Source organism: Falco cherrug, chromosome 6 (genome assembly GCF_023634085.1).
Source record: "Falco cherrug isolate bFalChe1 chromosome 6, bFalChe1.pri, whole genome shotgun sequence".
NCBI classification, from domain to species: Eukaryota; Metazoa; Chordata; class Aves; order Falconiformes; family Falconidae; genus Falco; species Falco cherrug.
The window spans coordinates 27,626,065-27,650,997 of NC_073702.1; the positions used below are offsets into that span (position 1 = coordinate 27,626,065).

General features: G+C 38.8%; 1 long non-coding RNA gene across 1 annotated transcript; it reads left to right on the forward strand.

Moving 5' to 3' along the window:
* The first annotated feature begins 646 nt into the window (after window positions 1–646).
* LOC129736306 (uncharacterized) lies at window positions 647–15,244 on the forward strand. Its single transcript, XR_008732675.1, has 3 exons — window positions 647–1,050; window positions 12,079–12,219; window positions 14,677–15,244. It is a non-coding gene; the product is annotated as an uncharacterized LOC129736306 (long non-coding RNA).
* Window positions 15,245–24,933: the final 9,689 nt, after the last annotated feature.

Genomic DNA, 24,933 nt, shown 5'->3' on the forward strand with positions numbered 1-24,933 from the left:
CCCTGTACAACTCTGCATCGAGGGAAGGGGGAGGGATGGGCACTGGCCAGAGCCATCTACTTCCCCATCTCCTCACAGCCAGCTCGGCCCCAGCTGCCTCTGCAGCTGCTCCACCAGCTACAGAGCTTGGCCACAAGGCCAACCACAAGCCCAAACTTCTTCTCGTGCTAGTTGGTTCACCACTTGTATCACACACAGGAGGCCTGTTGTGAGCACGCTGCAAAAACGTTGAACGCTCCTGCTTCTCTTCCATATCCACATCATTTCCCTTTCTGGATCACATGAACAGAAATATATGCAACAGATGAGTGAGGAAGAAAGGAAAGAGGAAAAAAAGATGCATCTTTCTGGCTCATCGCCTAGGTGGTCTTTCAGGCAAGTGTGCTGACAAACATGCAATCCCTCTAAAAGATGTTATGCTGTTCCTATTAAACCCAACTGAATTTGAAGGACAGGCTTGCTTGCTTTTTTTTTTTTCTTTTTTGAAAGCTTTCCAAAAAACAGATTTTTTAAGTCTACTGTACCAGAGGGTTACGTTGTGTATGTTGTGCACCCTTTTCCTGCAGACGAAAGGACATGGGCATACAGCAGAACATGGTTCACGATATCTGGAAACAGATGAGGGAGGCACTGCCACTCACTTACCTCCATACCTCTGTCCCTCGTGGGAGGAAACGGAGTTCAAGGGTTGGATGTACAACCATTTCTTGCAGTATTTTGCCAATCCTCTGCCCCTGAGTCTGTTATAATTAATGCTGATCCACCACCTGGAGTCTGTGTTGGCCGTTCATACTGTTATTCATGGAGAGCACCCATAGTAAGCATGTGTAATGGATCTCCACCCAGATTTTTGAAGAGTTCTGGGACTGCTGGAAAGATGAAGTGAAGTTAAGCTGGGCCCCCGACCATACCATGCAACCAAGTCCCCCAGCAATCAAGTGTTGCTCTTTGCTAAAGGGCTTGTAGCAAAAGTTTCCTCTCCCTTGTGGGTATATTAGGAGTAGCAGCAAGGAAAGAGTTACAGCAGGGTCGCTTCTCAACAGGCAGCAGGTAAGAGTTTATTTTCTGCTCTTAAGCCACTCTGAATCCTGTTCAGCAGCGAGTTTCCAGAATCCTTCAGACAGTACAATACTGATCACTGCCTCTAAAAGCGTGACCTTCAAACAAGAATATCAAAGTTAGGGCAACAGGTTTCTGAAACATTTCAAACAGTTTTTTGTGAGTCATCATTAAAATGGCCAATTGTGGGAAAGAACAAAACCCTGAGTAAAGGTTAGCCCTCAGATGCTTTTGAAAAGCCGTGTGCTGTGTTAAGCAAAACCATTTCAACATAAGCTGCAACCTATTTTCAACATCCAGAGCCAGAGATCATATAAAACTATCAGATTAGATTTGTATTGTAAAGTTTCTACTAAAATAAAGTCCCGCCTGATAACACTGATATACTGCACACTATACATAGGTAAATCAATATTATCATTACCCCCCTGAGTGCAATACTCAAGCAAGGTTTGGTAATCAAAGCAGACTGCATTTAACAGAATATCAGAAGTATTTATGACATCTTTAAACAATTGCAAACCTAAAAGCTAAAGCCCTGATGATTCAAAGTACAAAAGCAGGATTTTGACAGTACTCCATGGAAAGAGAATTTTCTTTCTCCTTTTGGCATACCACCATTAGATCCCCTGCATGCAATCCAGCCCTACAATAAATATCCAGGCCACATACAACACACATATGTACCCCCAGGCACCCAAAGCTTCGTTGCAAGCTACCATTGCTCATTTGACTTCAGTACAAATGTCCACAGCACCTGAGGAGCTGGCCCAAGCAACATGTCCTATCAGAAACTGAAAAGCACCAATTTTCAGGTTGCTTTTGACAGATTAACAAGGTTGGTGGTGTTTTTTAAATTAACATCCTTTAGTTCATTACAGTCTTCAGCATTTTTATACAACAATAACCATTTAAGCTCATCTGCAAGGTGTTCAGGCCAATGTCAACACACAGTATTGCCAGACACTGGTGTTCAAGGTTTACAAAATATTATATTTCATTCACCAAATTAAAAGCCTAGAAATTTAGCTGAGATTTTAAACTTCACCCCACAGAAGTGCAGATTATGAGCTGGGGCTGAGATTGTGGCTGTGACAGAGAGGGCCTGGCTTCATAATGAGCCTCATCAATTCTTACACCTCCCTCCTCACCTAACTTTCCCACATAGATGCTTTGCTTCCATGCTGACACTGCTGTGAACATGATGAACAGGCTCTGGTTTAACAACTGAGTTGTCTTGTCTTTCTGTCCAGTCACTAAAGTGGGTAGGTCAGTAGGATCATAAGTTTACCAAAGTTTACAAATTAAAATCTGCTATTAATACAGTCTGGGTGTTTGTGTTTTTTTACTAAACCAGTACATAAGACTCGTCTATTCATCTGTTCATTCTCAAGAAATGTAAACTTCTTAATTCAGTGCACATTTAATTGGAAAACTCATGGCCCTGTGATGTATCAAGAGCCCTGCCACCAAGAGAACCACTGCAATTTGATGACATATTAAACAGTGTCATTAGTGGGAGCAACTTCTAGGTATAAACACTGAAAACCTTTATAAGCAGTGGTCAATTGCTAACTGCTGTTAGAGGCCCCCCCCCTTCAGCTGGTTGCTAAGATCCCTCTGAAAAAGGTGGCTGCCCCCACCACAGAGGTCCTCTTCATTGCTATTATAAAGGCTAGGAGGTTAATTTAACCCAATGAAAGCTCTTTGAGCTGACTGACACTGCTCTGAAATAGATTCTCACTGTCTCTTTCCAAACGGCTCTACTGGGGCAACTGCATTATTAAAAAAAAAATAAAAAATTTGGTAACCAGCAACACAAAGGAAAGAACATCTGAAACCAGTGTGCTGTTCTACAGTAGATGTCTACCACATCCTAAAACACAAATAAAACACAAATCATCATTTGAAGATGAAATCTGCAGGCAAAACCAATTTTTCCCTGCCAGTGCCTTTCCTTTGAAAGAGATTAAACAAAATGCAATTGCAATAAAAAAAATATTCCTCCCTTACCCAAACAAAAACCAGGGAAATTCTTGGAATACATACCTTGGAGAAAATGAATACTTTCTGGAAATAAGATTCTGGAAATTATTAACAACTAGTTGACTTCTCTTACAGTAGTGTTAGAACTCGAAGCTAAGGAAAAAGACAGTAAATTTTAGCAGATAGATCTGAATTACACTTCTCTAGCACTCAGACCTGAACGGTAACTTGATAGCAGAGTGTGGCCACACCAAGTTTTTTGCCTTGATTTTTGTTTCATTCCTGTGAAACTCTGAAAGTGTTTTTTCTTTTTTTAATTTCAGGCTGGTTTATGTTCTTCCAATTCTATTTTTCTGTATAACTGCCCAAAAAGCTAAGTGTTCTGTTCATATACACAAATTTCAAATTCAATATCTAAAGCTTTCTTCTGGAAAATGCCAGATTCCTCTAAAGTACTGCTTTTCAATGAAAAAAATATATATATATGAGTTTCTTCTCTTTTCTACGGATGGATCTCATTTCAAACTTGCAGTAATTTGTCACCTTTTATTCCAGATCTTGGAATAGTAAGTCAAGATGATTTTCCGATGAGCCAGATCTTGAGATAAAGAGAAGGAGGCACTTCCATGGAGCTTGCTTTGGTCTGTAGGTTCCCCCTGTAGCTGTTGATGAAAATCACCTCTTGATGACAGCACTGTCGGACTTTGCAGGGAAGGAGGCCTGAAAAAGTGGGAATAACCAATAGAGAATAAACACCTTTCTGAAGAGTTTAAGACTTCTATTCCACTCTGCCAGGCCCTAAATGTCAGCAAATCTCAAAAAATATATAAATTGTGCCATTCAGCACTAGTGTAACTGACTCCTTCATGTCCTCCTCATCCTTCTTCTTTTAATATTAGTGCTATGGAAAATGAAACCAAGTAACTCCTGTTCAGCCTGGGCATGGAAACCAATGCTGCATTATGCAGGCAAGCAAAGATCTCCCTGATTTCAAATGGGAGTCTGCAAAACCAAGCAAGAGCAGTCCAGCATAGTCGGTCCCTATATGAGGTCCCCCATGCCCCTTTGCAGACATCCCTCAGATGTGACCTGCTGCAGCCTTGGGTCTTTTCACACCAGAAAACAGCACTTATGCCAAATTGTGGTTTTATGAGGTGGAAAGGCACCAGCTAGGGGCTAAAGAAAGGCCAATAAACTCTTCTAACTTGTAACAAAATAATAGATTTAAACCCAGGTCAACTGAGGCAAAGGGCAAGTGATTAATCGCCTGTATTAACAAGGCTCTCTGTGCCTGCGGCAGCACTCAATTGGAAAAGACAGTAGGTCTTCTGTAAATAAGACAAATAAACAGCAGCTACAACAACAAACCTTTCCCCGAATTTCTTTTACTTTTCATTAAACGAGTAATCTGATTTTTATTAAGTCCTCTTCGAAGTCTGTACAGGTCACTCATTATAACTGCGCCTGTTTACACCACATATATACTCTCACACATACATTACAGTCTGACGAATGCCTGGAAAGGAACTTCAGCCAGTTTTGTTCTTAAGTGATAATCAAAGAAATCCTCCGTCACGTGTTGCAGCAGTGTGAGTTGGCCATACCAGGACGAAGAGTCATGCAGATGTTACCCAAATGCTTCCATTAACTTAATCTTCCTCAGAAGAGCCCTTCTGCTGCCAAGTACTTAAGAGTGTCACTTGGGATTTAGATGCCATTTTTGTTCACTACTGAAGACTGGTCATGTGTAGGAATCTGCAGCCCTCATAATAGGGTTTAGAGAACACCATGAAAATAGATTACTGGCTGCTGAAAACATTTTAAAAAGATAGCGTTACCTTTTACTAGCCTTCAAGTGCTTTCTGGCATGGAAAGGCTTAATGGTTGTTTATTCCGGTATGTTTTCTAGAACGCCAGCTTAAGAGCAAAATAAGGATCTTCATAATAATTAGCTGAGATATTGACAATATGATACAAGAGTCTAGATCATTAAATGATTTCTTTCAAACAATTTTAAAAAATAAAACTGTAATTTGTGATCAGAAAATGCACCAGACTTTTTCAATTGTCCTAGCATATGCGGTTATCTCAGTAATGAAACCAGTTTTACTTTTTTCTTTTTTTAACTCAGTTGTTATGTGGGAAGATGTAGTAGTATAAAATAGCAGGAAATAGTATGAGTAAATTTAACTTGAAAAGTTTAGTATGTGTTTTAGAGAAAAGATTAACAAGTCCTATTTTTTTTTCAACTGTCTTTTTATCTCCATTTTTTCATCTTACATTTGCTTCAGCCAAGCAATTCCAACAGTTCAGAAGGACAGATGTTCAATCTCATTCTATTCCCAGACAAGTCACTCTGTAAAATTGCATTTCTTTTGAAACATTAGTACAACAGTTTAAAGACCATCAGAAGTTTTGCAGGAGAATTGCAGAGGAATAATCAGTAATGTGTTTGGATCTAGTTTCTATACTGGAATTATTTTTTTTTTCACTTGCAGTACCATTCCTCAGTGAGATATGGTTTCAAATTTATTTTCCACCTTGTAGTTCCTCCTGGTTTGCATCTATATAGGTACCACAAGCCTCACTGCAATCCATGCAGAGTATACGTATTTGTGATATTCAAGAGTGATGTGTTTGGGGATATGTTCAGTGAACCAAGGCATACCAATACACCTCACAAGGAGAAAAAAATGATTTAAAATACACTACTATGCTGACTGGCTAATCAAAGCCTACTCAGTAAGGACATTCAGATCACATAGCTGCATTTCATATCATCACTGTTAATCTGCTCATGCTGATATGCTACAACAAGGCCAGAGAGGTAGAAACATTTGGTCAATGCTCTCAGGAGCCACACACCTGCACTGGCTCTTCCTGAACGTGTTAGCACTGGCAGAAGAATTAAATACAAAGTCTCGAGAAATGCAAATTAAAACTTAAAAGCAGTCAGTTAAGAAAGTGAGCAACTCATGCGCAAATCACTCCATGAGGGTGCATCTATACTACTGCTTTAGCTGGGATCACAAGGACTCTTTGGAGTCAAACTTCCCAGTCATCCCCATTTACCACACTTAAGCTCACATTGCAGGGTGGTCTCAGAGCTAAACCAGAAAGACGTGCTCCTGAGAGCCCTAATTTACTCACTTAGGTTACTGATGTTCAGTCCATGGGATTAGACTAGCATCAGCCTGAGGTACCCTCCTGAAATGTGCCCAGCACGGGCACCAGGTCCAGAGCACCGGTTCTTTTCTGCAGATGCCTTGCTGTTAGTCTGCACTGCTTGCTAATGTGAACATACGGTCTGTATTGCATCAGATGCAAGGCACCTTACTATTAAGGCCTTAATTTCCATGCTGTTCATCAGGTATGAACACTGATGCTTGTAAAATGGAAATAACACATTTTGTGCATCTTATATGGTTTAAGTCTGATGACACAAGCTTTAGGAAGTACAGAATTAGGCCCTGTATCTCAAGTCTTAATACTAACTGATCAAACCAATTGACTGTAACTTGTATGATCTATTAATACATATCTGACTCTGGCACATATAAATAAATTTCAAAATAGGCTCTTAAAATCCTGTTCAATATAACAATTCTATGATTCTATGTCTTCCTTGGCCAACTATTTCTCCAAAAACACAGACTTAAGTTTACTAACACTGCCAGTGAAAATTTGTTGCTTAAAGCTCCAAACCTGCAAATACACACAAACAAAAAACTCTTTGCACGTGAGCATTTTATGTAACCTCAGTGTTGCCTACACATATTAAACCTTAATGCATACATCATCATTCCAAGATCAAGACACATAATCAAGATCAAGAATTTCACAAAGAAAGGCCTGTGCATCCTCTTACTCTGTTACAAAGATTCACCTGAAACAGTAATAGATGAGTTCAGGCCAAACTACCCAGCTTCAGCCAGTTCACGTCGCCTCAGAGAGACGCCCAGCTTTATGCACCTTCCCATGTCAGACACAGCTTGTTGAAGGCCCACTGAAGAATTTGACTCCTAGCTTTTGAACTTCAAAGGCACCACTAGAGATAGTGGCAAGGTACTTTTATGTTTAACTTGAGCTTTTCTTTCTCTATTTGTAGCTCTTTTGGAGTTATTCATCTAAGATTCCTCTACTGTCAATGGAAAGAAACAGAACCCTTCAGGGTATCATCCTTCTGTGATGTGAACCCCACTTTTACCAGACGACAGTTGACTAAAAATGACTAACCGCAACAGTGGTAAAATTCCTGCCACCTTAATGTCACTAGGAATTTTACTCATGATTTCAACATGAACTAATGAAGTGAGGTTTCAAGGCAATTGTGGATACCTTTTAGTTATTCAGCACTATTTACAGCAGTACTTTGTCTTCTCTAGTGGGAATTAAAAGAAAAAAAAAAAAAAAGAAAGGATGCTCGTGTTTGAGTGCAGAAATAGAAAACTGTTATTGTGTTAACCTCCCTGAAAAGCAAGATAGCACACGGTGAAAAGTGTATTAGGTCAAATCCAATTATTTAGTAACTCCTAAGAGGTCAATGGAATTGCAGCACAGATGAATTTGCTCTAGTGTTGCAAATTAAGAAAATTGAGCTAAATTCTGCCCAAGGTAGGTCCACTGAAGTAAGGCTACACATTTAGCAGATAGGAAAAAAGCTAGCTTACACCACACAGGATCAAGTCATGCTTGCTCTGGCAGCATAAATCTCTTACCAAATGCAGTGGACCTACTCCTCTAATTTGAGGAAGCAAGATTTGGATTTTTCTTTTTACAGTTACATATAAGAATGTGATCACATTAGGAAGATTTTCTGTCATCACTTTTCCTTCAATTACAAAACAGAATACAGAGGGTAGGGGATATTATGAAATCACAGTATTGGACTGTATCCCAAAACAAGGATTACATTAAATAAAAAGGGAAATACAAACTTGTTTCATGACCGCGGTGCTTCAGTTTTACTTAGATAACTCTAACAACAGTAATCACTCATGCCTGATTTACAAATGTGCACATACCAGATATGGGATGGAAGATCTTAGTAGCCTTCCAGGAAAAATGTGGAAAATACATGCTCCCTAATAAAAGAAAAAAACTGCCTTTATTATTACAGGACTAACTTTATTCATCTAATATAGGTACAATAATGGACTAAGATAACCTGTAGCTCCAAAACACAAAAATAGCCCCTTCCTTCACTCATTCCAGCATGTTAGACTTTCCTCTCTACAAAACCTATTGCTCAGCTAGAACCCAAATTTTTATCTAATATTACCATGCGCTAGTTACAGCTAATGCTCTACACCTAGAAACTGCAAAACTACTTCCTTTATCATTAAATGTTACAGAGCTTATGAACTTTCAAAATCCTGCAGGTGTTCTTAGGACTTTGCATCACTGTCAATGCAATCTGGGACCCTCATAGCTATCCCGCTGCCCAGTTCTTGATTTCCATTGAACATGCTATTTATCTACTTTTGAGGACGTGGGCCCCAGTTTCCCACAAAATAATCCATCAATACTCACGGAAAGAGGATATCAATATGTGTTTTTCAGGCTGAGCCCTGAATGACAAATATGGGAAAATCTTAAGGAAAAAACTTCCTGTGTGATGATAGCAATTTATCTTCAAGTATCATCTCCTTTTAAATTTTCAGACACTAGAAGGACTAAAATATCACATAAATGTTACATTTTAAAAAAGGAAAGTCCTGGAAGTATAAGAAGAAATAAATGGAGTTCTCAGGGGCAAATTCTGCACCCTTTCAGTGGGAGTCAGCCTGAGGGAGTGGGAGTGGAGTCACACTAATTGGTAACGAAGTCATTCAGTTCACTCCTAGACTGGTACTAATTTCATTATTATACTATATAGAAAAGTGTAATTATTTACAAATAATTTCACAAATAAATTTTCTGAATTTACACATGAATAATTCAGCCCAAATTTAAATTTTGCTCTGGAAAAAAGCATTTTGCAGTAGCTTATAAAGACCCAGGCTTTAAAAAGAGGGACCAATGCAAATGTTGCTTCTGTATGTTCTGTTGATCTTATGTGCGAATTGGTTTAACATTAACAATATACGCCGCACAAAAACTCATACGGGCTGAACATTGCAAGGCTGCCAATTTAATTTGAAATGACTTGACAGAAAATCTCTAGGCCACCAAATGCTATTATAAAGCACTGTGTTCTCATTAAAGGTCTGAGCCCTTTTTTTCTCCCCGAGGGCAGACTCCTCGTGAGGCTGTCCCTCTGGCATAACATGTGATAGAGCTAATCTGTCTTCACTTGGACAGCACTGCAGATATGCAAACCCAGGTGGCACTAATAGGTTTACAGTAATAACTATGGAATTGGATACAGTATGTTACACTGTGAGAAATTCCCACAGATCAATTTTTGTGGTGAAGGTTAACCGACAGACATAGAGCTGTAATATTCTTTTTTCATGGGTCTGTTAACAATTTTATGGATTTAAAAATAAAAGAAGAAAGACTTTCCCATACTTGGAGAGAATATAAATATTTAACTTTTCAAACATATTTACAATATATGTGCATAAAAAATGCTCTCTTGGAAAGACAACTTCAGTTGTCAGTTATTCCAGCACAAATCTGGAGGAATTCCATTGGCTTCAAAGAAAGATACCAATATAAATGAGAGCAGAATATGCCCCAAAAATGTGTTTAACATAATATCGTGTCATATCATTTTGTTCGTACATTTTAGTGGCACTTTTGTAACTTTATTATTGGAAATTACAATGAGAATAAAATTAGCTGCATAATTATAATGAATGCACTATACAATTGAAAATACCCTTGTTATAGTAAAGCATTATAGGCAGAGACATAAAATTGTGATCTGACCATTTGTGGTCATTAGAGATCCCATGGTACTCCTTGTAAGATTAGGGGGTTTAATCTCAGTGTGTTGGCCAAATTCCAGCATGCGTAATTACATTCTCTCTACCTAAATTCTCTGCATTTTACCCAAGTTAGTTGCATTTCCATGGTGTATGAAGTGTTCCTTGCACATGGATTTTAAAATTCTGTAATACCTGTTAGTATGAAAGGTGTTATACAAAATGTGATATCCTTGTTACAATTAAGTTAGAGTACATTCGTGCCAGAAAATAGAAAAAGCCATCTGTCAATCAACTACAACATTTAATGTACTGATTAAAAACTTCATTTCAGCTCAAGAGGCACTCCTGTATTGTGGTATGTTACAGTCTTTGCAGTCATAAATTCCATACCCACGTTAGCTACCACAGATGGAACATATTGAGAAGTTAAACACACAGCACTGGTGACTGAAGAGGATGTATACAACCACACTGCAAATTCACCCAGCTTGTCAGCCCCCAAACAGCACTATTACCAGCTCAAGCCAAAGCATCTGTCTCGCTTGAAACTAACAAAGAGATCTCCTCGAAGGAGTGTAATCATCTAGGAGAGGGAGTTCTGAAATTGAAAAACAAAGCCAGACAAAAGGAATACATTTCTCAACACACAGCCACCTGAGCACTTCAAATGTAGGATACCTGCCTACCTGCGGATAGGATGATGGGCGATTGCCTACCCAAGCAATTTATTTCTCCCGCAGATGATTCAGGTAGTGCCTCCTACTTCAACGCCTACTTATCCTCACTAGTAAGCAAAGACATATGGAAAGAGGGATGATGTACTATGCAGCCATGCAAGATGGTTTTCCAGCCCAGAATGCCATCTCATGTGTGCCTTGTGCCTATGATTTTGTCAGCCATTTTGGTTCATCTTTCACAAAAAGAAATGGACTGGCAGCAAAATAACACATCATCACAAGAAAAAGCAGTTGTGAAAAATACTTCTAAGCCTTCCTTTCACCAGCACCTCTTTGCCACATTGCTGACACAGTCAGCTATTCCAGTAAAAGGCTTGATAGTCCTCAAGCACAGAACAAAATCATTAAAGTAGATTTGAGTTTCATACACATCTACTAAGGAGTAAAAAAACCTTTCAGGATTGTTCTAATCATTGATCCAGTAAGTCATGGGCAAGATCCAGAGATGCTCACTTGCAGAATGGCATCTTCATTTGAACCTAGACTGTTGCACTGGATCTAGCCATGTGCAATTGAACATAGGTAACGTCTCAGTCTAGCCTGGTGAAACCAGACTTAAAGATAGATAGATAGATAGATAGATAGATAGATAGATAGATAGATAGATAGATAGATAGATAGATAGATAAGTGGTTAACAGACAAATCACTTGTGTTTTGCGGGGCCATGTGCAATAATTGACACTAAGTGCAGTTGGAAGCAGGATATCACTGATTTTCAGTTGATATTTAAGCAGGAAATCATTTACTATTTATTTTTATTAGGCAGACACTGTTGTATTGAATTAGTGCAAAATGATCTGACACGTAAAAGACCTGCCGTTAATCAAGGTAATATTAAGTGAATTTAACTGCATACTTTAAACAGTTCTCATTTGTTTAAGCCTTTCACATCAATCTACACAGCCTATTTACACAAGATACAGTTTACTGCTAATATAAATGTTGTTTTCTGTATTTACAAAAAGTCTCATGTGGGCTTTCACATCAGAAAAAGATTTTATACAGTGATTTCTGCTAAAAGGTTGTTTGATAACTGATACCATGCAACTGCCACAGCCAACACTTTTTCTCTCTAGAGAAAAGTGGAGGTATTTCAGACACAACATCTGATTAAAGAATTCAATAGCCTGTCTTTTTAATTTTGAATCTTCAGATTACCATACTGTATCAGTATTATTTTTGTTTTGATGTGGGATCATATTTAACCTATATATGGATAACTTAGATATCACAACCAGTGTAGTGTCCAAGTTCAAGAGAACAGCATCCCCTTCAGATCACCCATAATCCAGAACTTTCAGACCTGACTCCACTTGCAGGAAATGAGAAGAAGTTAAATTAGGGTTGTGGGCGGTATTCCTATTTATGCTTTGCATTGCATGGATGTATTAAGATCTGAACTGACCCTATGCAATGCAGGTGCTTCTGTGAGGTATCCAGTTGGAATACAGCCTCCCTTTGATCCACGTCTTGCCAATAAAGATGGAAAGGCACCTCAAGAACATCACTCCAATTGCTTCAGATCTAAATCAAGCCTGGAGCTGACAATCTCTTGATGAGGTAAGTTAGAACCAAGACAAAAACCTTCCAGGGCTCATATCCTGAACACATTAAACAGATGAATGAACAGAACAATTAACAGAAATAAACTATCACGTCCATTGAGTATGAAGAAATGAGACACAGAAATGGTGACTTGTCCAAAACCCCAATAGACAACTAAGGAAAACCAGGAATAGTTCTTGGTTCTATCAAGCTCTGGTTTAGTATCTTGCTTTCAAGATGCCTTCCTGCCACATATGCTTGCAGAGGTGCAGAATCCTCTATGTCTTATCAGTTAAGGCCTTCAATTTTAGCAACATCTTTGAGCAACAGAGGAAAAAATTATCTTCCGTAAAAATTTAAACAAAAAATTTTCAGGAGATTTTTCCTACTTCACTTCTGAGGAAGAGGCCTGGCTGAATCTTCCAGCTTTAGAGAGAAGTCTGACTGAGTTTAAAGCCAACTAATAAATTAGTTAATTAATGAATTGGCAGCTCCTGAAATGGTTGCTACATTTTCAGTTACCCACATCCAAACCCAGCCTTTTATCTCAGTTCTTCTTCCCCTTTCAATGAAATCTCACATCACCTGTTCCTACAATATCACAGCATCAACCTCTGAATTTCCTTTATCTCAAACAATTCTCTTTTCTCAAAAAAGATATCCAATCTCCTGTATTACACACTCTTGAAACTATACCTTATGCAGTTTTATTCTTCACCAACTCGGTTTCACCCCTCCATCTTTTCTCCATCCCCAGACATCAGTAGTCATCATTTTCCTGTTATGCAACCCCCATTTCCCAACACAAATCACAACGCTAAAATCAGTGCTCTGCTTTGTTCTGTACCTGCTTATCTTCCTTTAATACTCCCTTCCCTCCCTCTATCACGTATGTCAAACAGCACAAGTTTCCCAACCTCTCCTCCCTCCTTCCAAGCTCTCTTTAAAATGCTCCATGTGAATCTTCTTCCTATTCTCATCTTTCTGCTCCCCTCTTACAGGCTTTGCTCTCTCTTGTTATTCACCAAGTTACTTTTCTCCTCATTTGTCATTCACTTGCAGTACATTTCTCCTACAAAGCATCTTAATCATAATGCTATAGAGAAATTTTTATATCTCCGCTAATAAGAAATGTGAATATTCAACCCATGTGTTTCACTCAGGCAAGTCTACCGTAGGCTCTGTGGGGCAGTAGCATTTTCTCCTTCCATATCTGTATAGTACCAAGTACTCTCCTACAGCTCAGCAAATAATAAAGCAGTTGTGTATCTTCAAGGAATGAGATAACGCAGTAATAATGACCATACGCATATGCAGTAACTTCTCCAGATGGATCTCAAAGCACTCTATACCATTTGCCAATTAACAGTATAAAACGAAGTATTTACATAGGAATCATTTCACCCACGAACAATGGCATAACGCCAGCCATGCCTTAATTACATGAAGTTACACAATACAAATTAAAGACAAGAAGTGAAGACTCACATCATATTTCCAGGGACAATTAAGGCTGGTGTATTATAATTTCCAGGACTGGCTGTAAAATGCAAAAAAAAATTCTCAATTAAAAAAATGACATGTTTTGCCAGAATTTTGGAAACATCCAAATAATTTTTATCTGGTCAATGAAGAGAACAGTTAAACACACCCCAAACTCTGAACACTTTCAAAGATTGCTGCAATTAAAAAATAAAACAAAACAAAAAGCAAAGACTGGTGTACTCCTGAAGAACTTTAATAATACTCAAAACTGGAAACTAGCCAGGATCTGAGCCCTCTTCAACAATTGTCATAGGATTTTACTCAACATAACCTGGGACTTCAGATGACAGGAAATATCATGTTGTGGAAATCTAAAGAAAGCAATTTAACTGTGTATTCACATATCCAGATTCAAATTATAACCTAAATTAATTACCTTGATAAAAGCTGAAGTAATTCCTGCTCATTTTTTTCTACACATCAAATTCACAGGCAAGTTTACCTCCAATACTTAAAGTTCCACAGGTAAAAGCAACGCTTAGTTCTCAAAAGACTTTTAATTGAGTGAAGTCCTGGCATCAGTCAAATCATTCAGAATGTTTTCACTAACTTTAACACAGTCAGAGTTTCACCCACAGTCCATGGGATGGAGGACTGAATAATGAAAAAAATATTTTGAATAAGTTATTCACTGATTGCTCAAAATTTATGAATAATTTATTTGGAGAAGAGTATTCAACCATACATAAAGCTTGTCAAAGAGGGGCAAATGTGTTTCTGAGTCATTTATTCAACAATTAATGGAAAAAAACTATTCACAAATGTCATTCAAATAGCTCTAGACTATAGTAACTTGGTTTCCAGTTGACTCAGTATGTGTTTTAGAAAAGTGCCAGGTTTTCATGCACACTAAACTTTCTTTCATTATTTGAGATCCTCTTGTTTCTATTTTTCCCTTTACTCTAGCAAAATAACCTCTTTTTCCAGTACCACCGCCACTGTTGCAGGCCTGACTTGCTTTGACTGCAAGCCCAGTATGCAACTGCGGTACTGGGCTTGAAAAGACCTCTCCCTTCGCCAAGAAGCCTGAAGCAAAGAAACGCGAGCATATATACGATTGAATTTCCGAATATATACTAGGTGGGGAGCAGAGAGGAAATCCACCTCAAAACAACAGCATGAGTCAGAGGAAATGCAGAAGAGGTGAGACAAGAGTAGGTAGCCGAGTTCCTCCAAAGCCCTTCTTCCACTCACATCCATGCTTGGACCAGTGTGCCTGGAGGGACCTGGGAGCACCAGCACACAGCCAGAGAGAATTTCCATTCTCAAGCCACAATGTGATTCATTGCAACCACTGGCCAACTAGGTTGCTGTTGAAAAAGAAATCCTGGCATTTGGTGCAATTATGCTTTCTTAACTATAGCGATGTTAAATGCAGGAAATTCGTTTTGTTATCATTGTTTTTCCAATATGCATTTAAAATGTAGCATTGTAAACACTGGCTGGTGTTACTGCCCCAATGGGATTTTCTCAGCGCCTTGAGCACAGCATAATGGAGCGCACTCATCTTTCAACAACCTGACACTTTTTTTTTTTTTCAAATGCAACTTAAACAATAAAGGTCAGATTTAAAGACACAGCAAGACAAAAAGCTCTGCTTTACTTCCTTTTAAAAAAAAAAAAAAAAAGTTATTCACTGGCATTTAATGAGGATTTCCAGGGTACTGTAAACCATTGAGGTTAAACAGAAATGAACTGCTAAGTAGAATTTACCTGAAAATGAGGGGGACGTGGAAGAAGGGTTGTATGGCACTCTGATAAATATGGAATTGGTCCTCTTCATACGCAAGGTGTACAGAAATTGATGACTTATTTCTTGTGTTCTAAATAAAGAACAAAGGCAAAGTGAAAGTAACAGAAAAGGTCAGAGCACAAGGCCGTGTATAATAGCTATTCTAGAGCAAAAAAAAAAGTCAATTATTTTTCATCCAGTTCTGCTTTAAAATCATAGATTCACAAATCATAGAATGGTTTGGGTTGGAAGGGGGCTTAAAGACTGTCTAGTTCCAACCACCGTGACATGGCCAGGGCCAGCTTCCACTAGACCAGGTTGTTAAATAGAACTAGGTACAGTATTTTCTTAATTTAGAATTTTATAATACAATCTGATTTGGCATCTAGAACATATAATCACCAGAATATAAATGCTATAATCCTCATGTCAACATCTATTCTACCTACTCTTTTTGCTGCTATTTTGGATTGATGCTAAGAAATCATACCACACCAAGTATTACTTTTACTAATAAAGGTTAAGCATAGCCGAGTACTGCTTCGCAAAATCTTATTTACCTGAATAAATAACTCCCTAGAAATGAATACACACAGCAATGTGCATGCTTTCATTTCCACGCAATATACATCCATTAACACTCACTGTGCAATAAAAGTTATCAAAGAGCTATGTGCCCCGCATCAACTGAAAGAGATTTATTCAGCAGAGCATGATTATAAAGGTAAGTACTTTTTGAATCCTTGGACTGTTTGTTGGCCTATACCACAGAAGTGAGGCCTGGAGCCACAAAGAAGATAAAAAGCAGGTGGTGTGGTTTATGGTGCAAGTCACTCCTTCAGTGGCATTTCTCCATCTGAGTCACTCCTGAAGCCGCACAGTGCCAAGGACAAGATACCGCTGGAGGTGCTGCCTTTCAGAGGTGTACAGCCTGGCTTTAACCTACCTGAAACCAGCAGAAGAATGAGGTCACAGCCAGGAACAAAAGGCAGCAATCAGGGAACCTGCAGATCACCCAACAGCCCTGGGGCTTAGCTCAGACGTGGAGGGATCTCCAATCTCTGACCTCCCTGATACGCAAAATGGAAGAAGGGAGGAGGTGGAAGGAGTTCACAAGGAAGACGAAAGGGTAACTGATTCCTGACAAAAACAGCGTTCCTGAGACCCCTGTGTCTAACGTCAGCAGTTAGCCTGTATTCTCACATCTAATTTGGATGCTGCCGGACCAAGGTCTCCCAGGCACAACCTGTCGCCATGCTGATTCCAACAGTGTTAAAGTGAGACACGTTTGTCCTGCTGATCACACTTTAAATTGTCATCATCTCCTCTTTATGCTTGCAGCATTAGACTGAGATTTCTTCTCAGAATTTCAAGCAGCAGCCTGGCCACACATTAGAGCATTCACACCACTGACCATTTAACCACCCAACCCCCTGAAAGAAAAGAAGCCTCTTTCTTTTCCCCTCCCCTCTCTAGCAGATCGATGTTCAGGCCCCATCCATTCTCTATGGAAATGACCCCTCTGTAAATATCCTGTTACCTAATATTTACCACACTGGTGCAGAGTCCAAAAGGTAAGTTTGAAAAGAGGTGATTTCAGCCCTCATAAACAACTAACCAAGAAATGCTTCAGGAACAGCAGGCACGTAGGATTCGTTAGCTGTAGCAGGGCTACAAAAGCCATTCACAACACCCTTGTTGACACTGCTTTACTTCTTCGGTACTCCGCTTGCTAATAAAACTGCAAAAGGATTAACCAAGGAGTTTCACAGAAATCGCCACAAAATGCCTTAGCATTTTTAAGCAGAAAACCCTTGGCACCGATTTTACAGATGACATACTGAAAAGGTTGGGGTTTTTTGTTGCTTTTTTTTTCCCTTAAAGAAAATAGGATTAGAGGTAGAGGCTTTTATATTCTACCACTTCTGAGACATATGTTCTGCTCTCCCACCAGTTATGAAGTGATTACTGGAGTGGCACAAACAGATTTTTTTTTAACAAAGTGAAGGTGTGATTTTCTCAGGTTCTGTGAGAACATGCACACTTATTTTTACCAACCCAATCTGTTTTCCAATAGTTTAATGTCCGCAGGGTTTATAAGGCTATCTTAGGTGTCAGATTCAACGCAGCTTGCAGGGTGCTACCTGACTACAGAAGTTTAAAGAAAAAGACACAGACAAAGCAGAAATGATACAAGACTCAAAGTAATTTGGAGACGGATTTAAATATACAAAAAGATTGACCTTTTTTGCCACTTGCCCATATACGGTTCTCTAAAGCCTGAAGGCCTTCATATCATAAATACTTGCTTCATTTAAAAAACTCACTGAAGATCTATCCCTAAATAATTTACATATACAGCCTGACTTTTTAAAGTATTATTTTTATTCCGCAAAAAGGAATTTGATCTTGTAAACACTTACTGCCAGGAACAGCGGGTCCCATGCAGGAAACGGGACTTGATTTCTTGCACCTTGCCTATTTAAGCTGGCTGTAAAATGTTGCCAAAGGAACAAGTGAAGAGATCTGATTTTTTATCAGTTCACACCCATTTTTCAAGTATATAAAAACAGAGACAAGGAGACCTCCCTACAAGGCAGCATAGGGAAAGAGTTCACACCTGAATTGGACTGCTCACCTATTCCAGATTCTCAGCCAAAAATCTACAAACACACCAACAGAAGACAATGCTCCTCCAAGACACTCTTAAAACTAAACTTTGGTCTGTTACACTGGGACAAATTTAGAATAACCACTTCAAATGCAGTGAAGTTACCCAGGACCAGAGGAAGTGAGAACAAAATTTGACAAGGACTGCACAGGGAAGTAGTCAGTTAACATTTAATCCCTGATGAAAATCTTCAGGTCGAGTGTCCATACAAAGAATTTGCACTGGTTTTAAAAAACAATCTATCTGATAAACCCTTTCATGGATATATTTCAGACAGCCATATATCAGCTTAGCTCATAATTTAGCAACACAAGCAAAAATGTGGGTTTCTAGCCTGATTGAAATCTAGACATCTGAGCGTCTGCAAAGGTTTGAAGCAATTTTAAGTATAGTACTTCTGAAAAAAAACACCTCCTTTTGTTAAATCACTGAAACTTTACAGGTAGACTAAAGTCTTACAGAGGACAATATGCCTTAAATGTGTTTCTGTTCGATGGCTTTACTTTGTCAGGGCTATTAAGACAAGGGGTTTGTAGGGCATTTTGTTGACACAGGATAGTTCAGCCCTCCTAATCAAGATTTTTCCCAAGAACAGTCTCCATCTTTACCTCTGTGCTGAGGGATCGGATAGTGAGGTCAAAGTCATTAGTCTCTGACAAAAGCCTTAGCAGGTCCCACTAAGCACGCTCGGTAGGATTTTTTGTTGTTGTTGCTTGTTATTTTGGATGAACAGTACCCCCTCCTTGCAAACTGGGATTTTCAGTGCAGCCTCATGTGAGTTAATCTGGCCACACTCCCAAGGAGCAGTGAAGTCTTGTGTTCAGCAGCAGAGGTAGTGCAGACCCTTTGGTACCGGGGCACAGGCACTTCAGACCCCTTTGAAATGCAGCTTTCATGAAACCAGAAGTTTGACTGTAAAGTTGAAAGGCAAACGGAGACTGGGAAAAATTCTACACATTGAAACTTAGAGAACAGATAATTCTTTTGTAGGAAGTACTTAGAGATAGCCTTGGTCATTTCATCTATACACCTTTACAATGCCAAAGGCACTTCTGACTTTTGTCAGAACTAGTTGTTCTAGCTTTGTTTTTCCCTGCTTGCCTGTTACAGTATTTCCTGTGACTGAAACAGCTCCTCAGTGATGGAATCAGTGATATTTCGCTCAGGCAGTTTGGTGGTTTTTTTCCACAAAATCTCCCCATCTCCTCTTATTTCACTCCTTTCTTTCATGATGGCTTTACAAAATTTGTATCAGACAAAGCTATGAACAAATAAACATTCCCCTTTTAAAATTTACTACCTATGCTGTATTATCCCGTAACTACACTATGGTCATCTCAAACACCTTGCATGAATTATAACGACCATTTTTTATTTATTTTTAGTATCTGCTTATTACCATCGTTTAAAGAAAAAGCACAATTGAAATTAAAGTGCAATAATCTATGGCAATGCAAAATGTTAAGTATCTGCTTTAGATCCACAGAGGGAAGGAAATTAAAAGAGGCTTAAACTCTGAGCTAATGCTTCATCCCTAATTCATTCTCTTGTGCCCATATATTGAAGTCTCAGCACAATGAATCTGTGAAAGGACACATTAATGTGTTGTGGAACTGGTGTACAATAAATTGATAGGGAATTTAATGTAACTCTGATCAGAGACTGAGCCAGAGATTTCAGTGATGAGTAATACCAGGCAAAGAATTTACATTTTAATTCAGGCCTTCCTTGAATTTTTGGCTTTAATTCATACTCCAAATACTTTTGGGAAAGAAGGCTTCTGCTGAGGCATCCTATACAAGGCAATGAATGTCTGACAGCAGTTAATACTTTGTGATTTAATTGCATTGGTATTTCTTAAAAATAAGAGGTCATATGTCACAAAGCAACGTCAGGGTCTGAACCTCTTCTCTTAAAGACTACTAAAAATTAAGTCACATTTACAACAGGAGGAGCATGCTTGTCTTAACATTGCAGAATATGTTTGCACTCACAAAGGGCTCACAAGATCTCATAATCCTATATTCTAACGAAGCAAAAATATCTTATATGGTATTAACATCAAATCAAACAGAAACTCATGCTCTGTGACAGAATTTTTCAAGAAGAAAAGCTTGTTTTTCAAAGTTCTTTCTGCCCCAAGCTTGCTTTTTAGATTCGTTATGAAATGAAACAAGATTTTAATGAGTGGAGAGTCAGAAAAAATATAGAAACGGTGTAATCTTTCCACTGTAAATACACATGCTGAAATGACAAAGGAAAGAAGGTGTATGCAAAATCACTGCAAATAAATTGTTACATGCGCCATATCTCATAGAACTGCTGAACAGTTTTTATTACATTTTTGTTCATTGGAGATTGCTATAGAGATCTCTGCATTGCAAGTAGCCACAGCATTTCACTGCTTTGCTGTTTCAGAAGAGCAGATTTTCTTGATTAATAACAAAAGGTTTTGTTGGGATCAGAGCTGTTTCCCACCATCTCTATGCAAACCCGGCAACACAAACTGTGTACATTAGCATTTCAAGGAGCCTCCTATTAATGATGGCAAGAAAAGCTCCTCTCGGTGGGTAAAATCCATTTTGTCCTCTCTTGTGACATCTGTTCTAACTTTTAAAGCCAGAAAGGAAACTAGATAATGCCAGAGAGTCTTTTGATTTACTGTATTGGCACTTGTGATGATGCTTCAGACTATAAAAGCATGTAACCCTAGTGGACATACATGACTGTGTAAATGTGAACATCTGCATATTCCCACAACATAGGGTGAATTGAAGAAGTAATTCCAAAGTTCTTTGTTAAACTTTTAACTAGCTTTTTTTTCAGGATTTCACAATTATGCTTTCAATTACTTCTATACCATACAAAATTCAACATTTTAAATTGTATTTTTATGTAAATGTTTAGTGCTACATATGTTTTTTGAATTAATTTCATTTCCCGAAAGCTTTTCTTTTTTTTTACTTTTTTTGTGAGTAAAGACAGTTAAGCAAATAGAGTTGGAGAAACTGGAATATGGTTAAAGAAAAAAAAAATAGTAGAGTATAAGAAAAAGTAAACTAAACCCTGCAGATTTCTTACCTCTTTATACCATCTGTGCAGTATTGCTCTTAGGCCTTTTACATTGGTCATCCTGGGAACAAAGCTGAAGGCAGATTCCAGCAGTTTTTCCATTCACTATTCATTCAGAGGTTCATCAGCTCCATATGGATCCAGCCAACTGCTGTGTTAAATCAGAGCCTTTTCCCAGAATTGACATGGTAATGAAGTCATGGTATTGCTCACAGAAAAGGCCTCCATAGGTATTTTCCTCTCTAACAAATCCAGCCTTTTCACCCCATTCACTCCCTAAAATTATCTCATAACGTTACAACATCTGTGAACTGGGTTTTTGCCTTTTAATGTCTAGCATGTTTTATTACATGACCATGCATTACATACTGGTTAACAAGACTCCTACACAACCAAGGAAATAAAATAAACTTGCACTCTTCTCTTTCCAGCTCAGATTGTTTTGTCCCCTTTTCTTTTAATTTATTTCTGCTATATTTATTTTTCTCCAAACAGAGCTGTCCAAAGTAGTGATGTACAAGACAAACTTCAATTTTTCTGATTTCTATTAAAAGGTGGGTTCAGAAATATTCCAAGATGAAAAACTGTTTAACCACAAAATGGTAAATTCATCAATAAAAAAAGAATTGCTAAAGAGAGACTGTGTTAATGGCAACTATGTTCTAACAGTTTCCTTTACTTCATCAGATGTACGGAGCTGAACTTTGCTTAAATGGCAATGGTTCAATGTTTGTTAAAGAATAAATATGAGAAAGTTTATTTCTGTAATACACCATCTGCAATGAGTATGTAGATACTGCCTTGATATGACAACATGAGGTAGCCTTATTTGAAAACTCCATCTTTCTTATAGTAATAATGTACTTGAACAAATGTGGTCTATTAAAACAGGTATTATAGATGCATATGTCCAAGATTAGCCTTATACTGACTAAAGAGAAAAGAATAGTTAGTTACATACAATTCGTATAGGTTTTGGAGATGGTTTGTCAATATGTATTCCACTTCTGGTCTGCATGTATCCCAATATATATATATTTTTATTTTTTTTTTGTATGGGTTAACACTGTGTCCTGGTAGACTGATACTTTGGACAGGAAAGCAGAAAGCTATGTCACACACGATCCCCCTCCTGCACCCTAGCATAACATCCATCCAGCTCCGTAACTCAGAGGGAAGCAGTATGGCTAACAGATGACAGCTCAGGATCAAAGTTACAGTGAGTTTATGGGGTAACTGACTAAAAACTCTCCTTAGAGAAACTGTCTGTGGTATCCCTCGCAAACCTTGAGTACTTTTCACAGTGCTGGTCCCAGCATCTCAAGATGAATGTAGTACAGTTACTGCACATACAGAGACGGGCAACTAAAACAATCAAAGGAGTGGAGCATTTGTAAGAAGGAATGAGCAACTAAAAAAGATTAGGGCTCCAATTTGAAGGGGAGGCAGCTGAAAGAGAATATAAGTAAGATTTATAGAATCACAAAAGTGGTAAAAAAAACTGAAAGAAGAACTGTTTAACAACTTCTGCAATACTAGAACCATGGGTCACTTGATGAAACCAGTAGGAGATTATTTAAAAGAGGTAAAAGTACTTCTTTAAACAGCACATAGTGAACTTCTGGAACTTGCTGATGCAGATGTCTGTGGAGGGAAACTGCATCTGTAGGAACATTAAAAACAATGAGATAACTTGATGGACCAAGAGTCAACAAGTAGACACTGAAAGGACGAAGCAGGGCTACACTCTAACATCCCTAACACAACTGCTGTGGGTGCTAGGGAAGTCAAGGGGAATGGACTGTACAAAGTGGCCAGGCTAGGATGGTCTCCCTAAATAACATCTCGTTTCTGCTTTTGGAGACAAAACATCTGGGCAGCTGGATATCGGCCTGACCCAGGTAGTGCCATTCCCAAGTTCTTTTTTACATCCTGTAAATGTCACTGAGCCGTCACATAGATCGTAGAGCTCTGCATTCATTCTACTTAATGACTGCAGGACTGCTTTGCCAAAAATGGCATCAAACACAGATCTGCTATTCAAAGTAAAGCCATCTAAAGCTACATAGAACTTAAGACCAAGTCACAGAGAATCAGGAACAGCTTTGGAGCAGAAACTGTAAGATTTCTTATTCTCATCTGCCACAAATATTTCATAGTGTCTCAAATAACAGAAGACACACTTTATTACTGAGATACAATTAATGGTTGCCTTATGGGGGAGTTCCAACTGGATATAACACAACCCCCTGGAAGATGTGGGAGCACATACAGTCACCAATACCTCAACTAGGTGCTGCATTATAACTAGGTGACAGCACCTGTGCTGGATTAATTTCTGGGAAAAATATTCTTGTCTGTGCTTAGTGCAGTAAGGTGCACAGTCATGATTCGTGAGAAGTATTTGTTACTCAGTTGGGAAAGGAGCAACAAAAAATACTGGTAGGATATATGTGCTGCTCATGGGTGAATTAACTCAGAAGTATCCATTATTAGTGGGACCAACCAAACATGTCTTTAATCCTGACATCTTTAAGTTTGTCATATTTAAGTATACAAAGGTCTAAGTCTGAGGATATTCCTTCTATACTTTTAATTCCAGAGGGCTAGACAGCTGTAATGTACAGTGACTGCTCCACCAGCACAGTTACTCAGAAACATTACCCTGGGTGCATCCAAACCTGTCCTAGGATACATGACAACAGTCCCAGAATAAGAATAAAGAATAAGAATAAAGAAGCATTTGATGAGCATTTATAATATTTAGGGCAATTTGCTTAAAAAAAAAAAGTTTCTGTTTGAACAGAAATAGAAAGAAATGCAAGAAAAAATAACATCTGCAAAGAAACATTGCAAAGAAAAAACGTGGAATTTCTATAGTTGATTATGCGAAAGAATACTCTTCCCACAATTACTTTGTTTTACCTATCCATGAAAAACAGCTGCTGAGTGAGAGCCAGCCCACTCCATTTCTCCATCCTTCAGCTTTCAAGTTAACTAGTTTCTACCACCTAACACAACGTTAACTGTTCAAGCAGGAAATACAGAGCAAAGAGAAACACCATACTACCTAAGGGCCTCCCTGGTCCCTCTGAATTCAGACAGGACCCCATCCTGTGAAGTGATACCAGGCCTTGACGCAACAACTGCTGCAGCAAAAATGTGGAACTGAGAGCAAAGCCCAGGCAAGTTTCAAGTCCCGGTTAGTAAGTCCTGCTACGGCAGGCCACTGTGCCAGCCTCACACACCAAATGGATGGTTTCTAGCAAAGTTTTCTGTATGCCCTTTGGCACCAGGCAGTTATGAAAAGGAAATGTGATCAGCATCCTCAAGAAATCACACATGTCCTCTCCACGGCACAGTATGTCTCCTCCTCTCCAGGCAGCAGTTTCCGTGTTGGTTAAAACCAAGCTGTCCTGCATAGCAAAGAGATGAGACATTTCTTGCCCCTCAGAGGGTGGGGGTGGGGGGGGGGTGGGGGGTGGGGTGGGGTGGGGCATGAATGAAAGTTCCTTAATGCTGCTGAGGAGGATGCACTTGCTCAAGTCTCTGAGGACAGTTGCTAAAGAAGTCGGCACACTCTGTGTCTGGGACACCTACTGACAACAGATCTCATCCTTTCTTGGAAGGACCTTTTTAACTATTCAATGTACTTTAGACCTCTTTATTCCCAACTCAGGCAGAATAGCTGTTTAAATGCAGCCTGGGG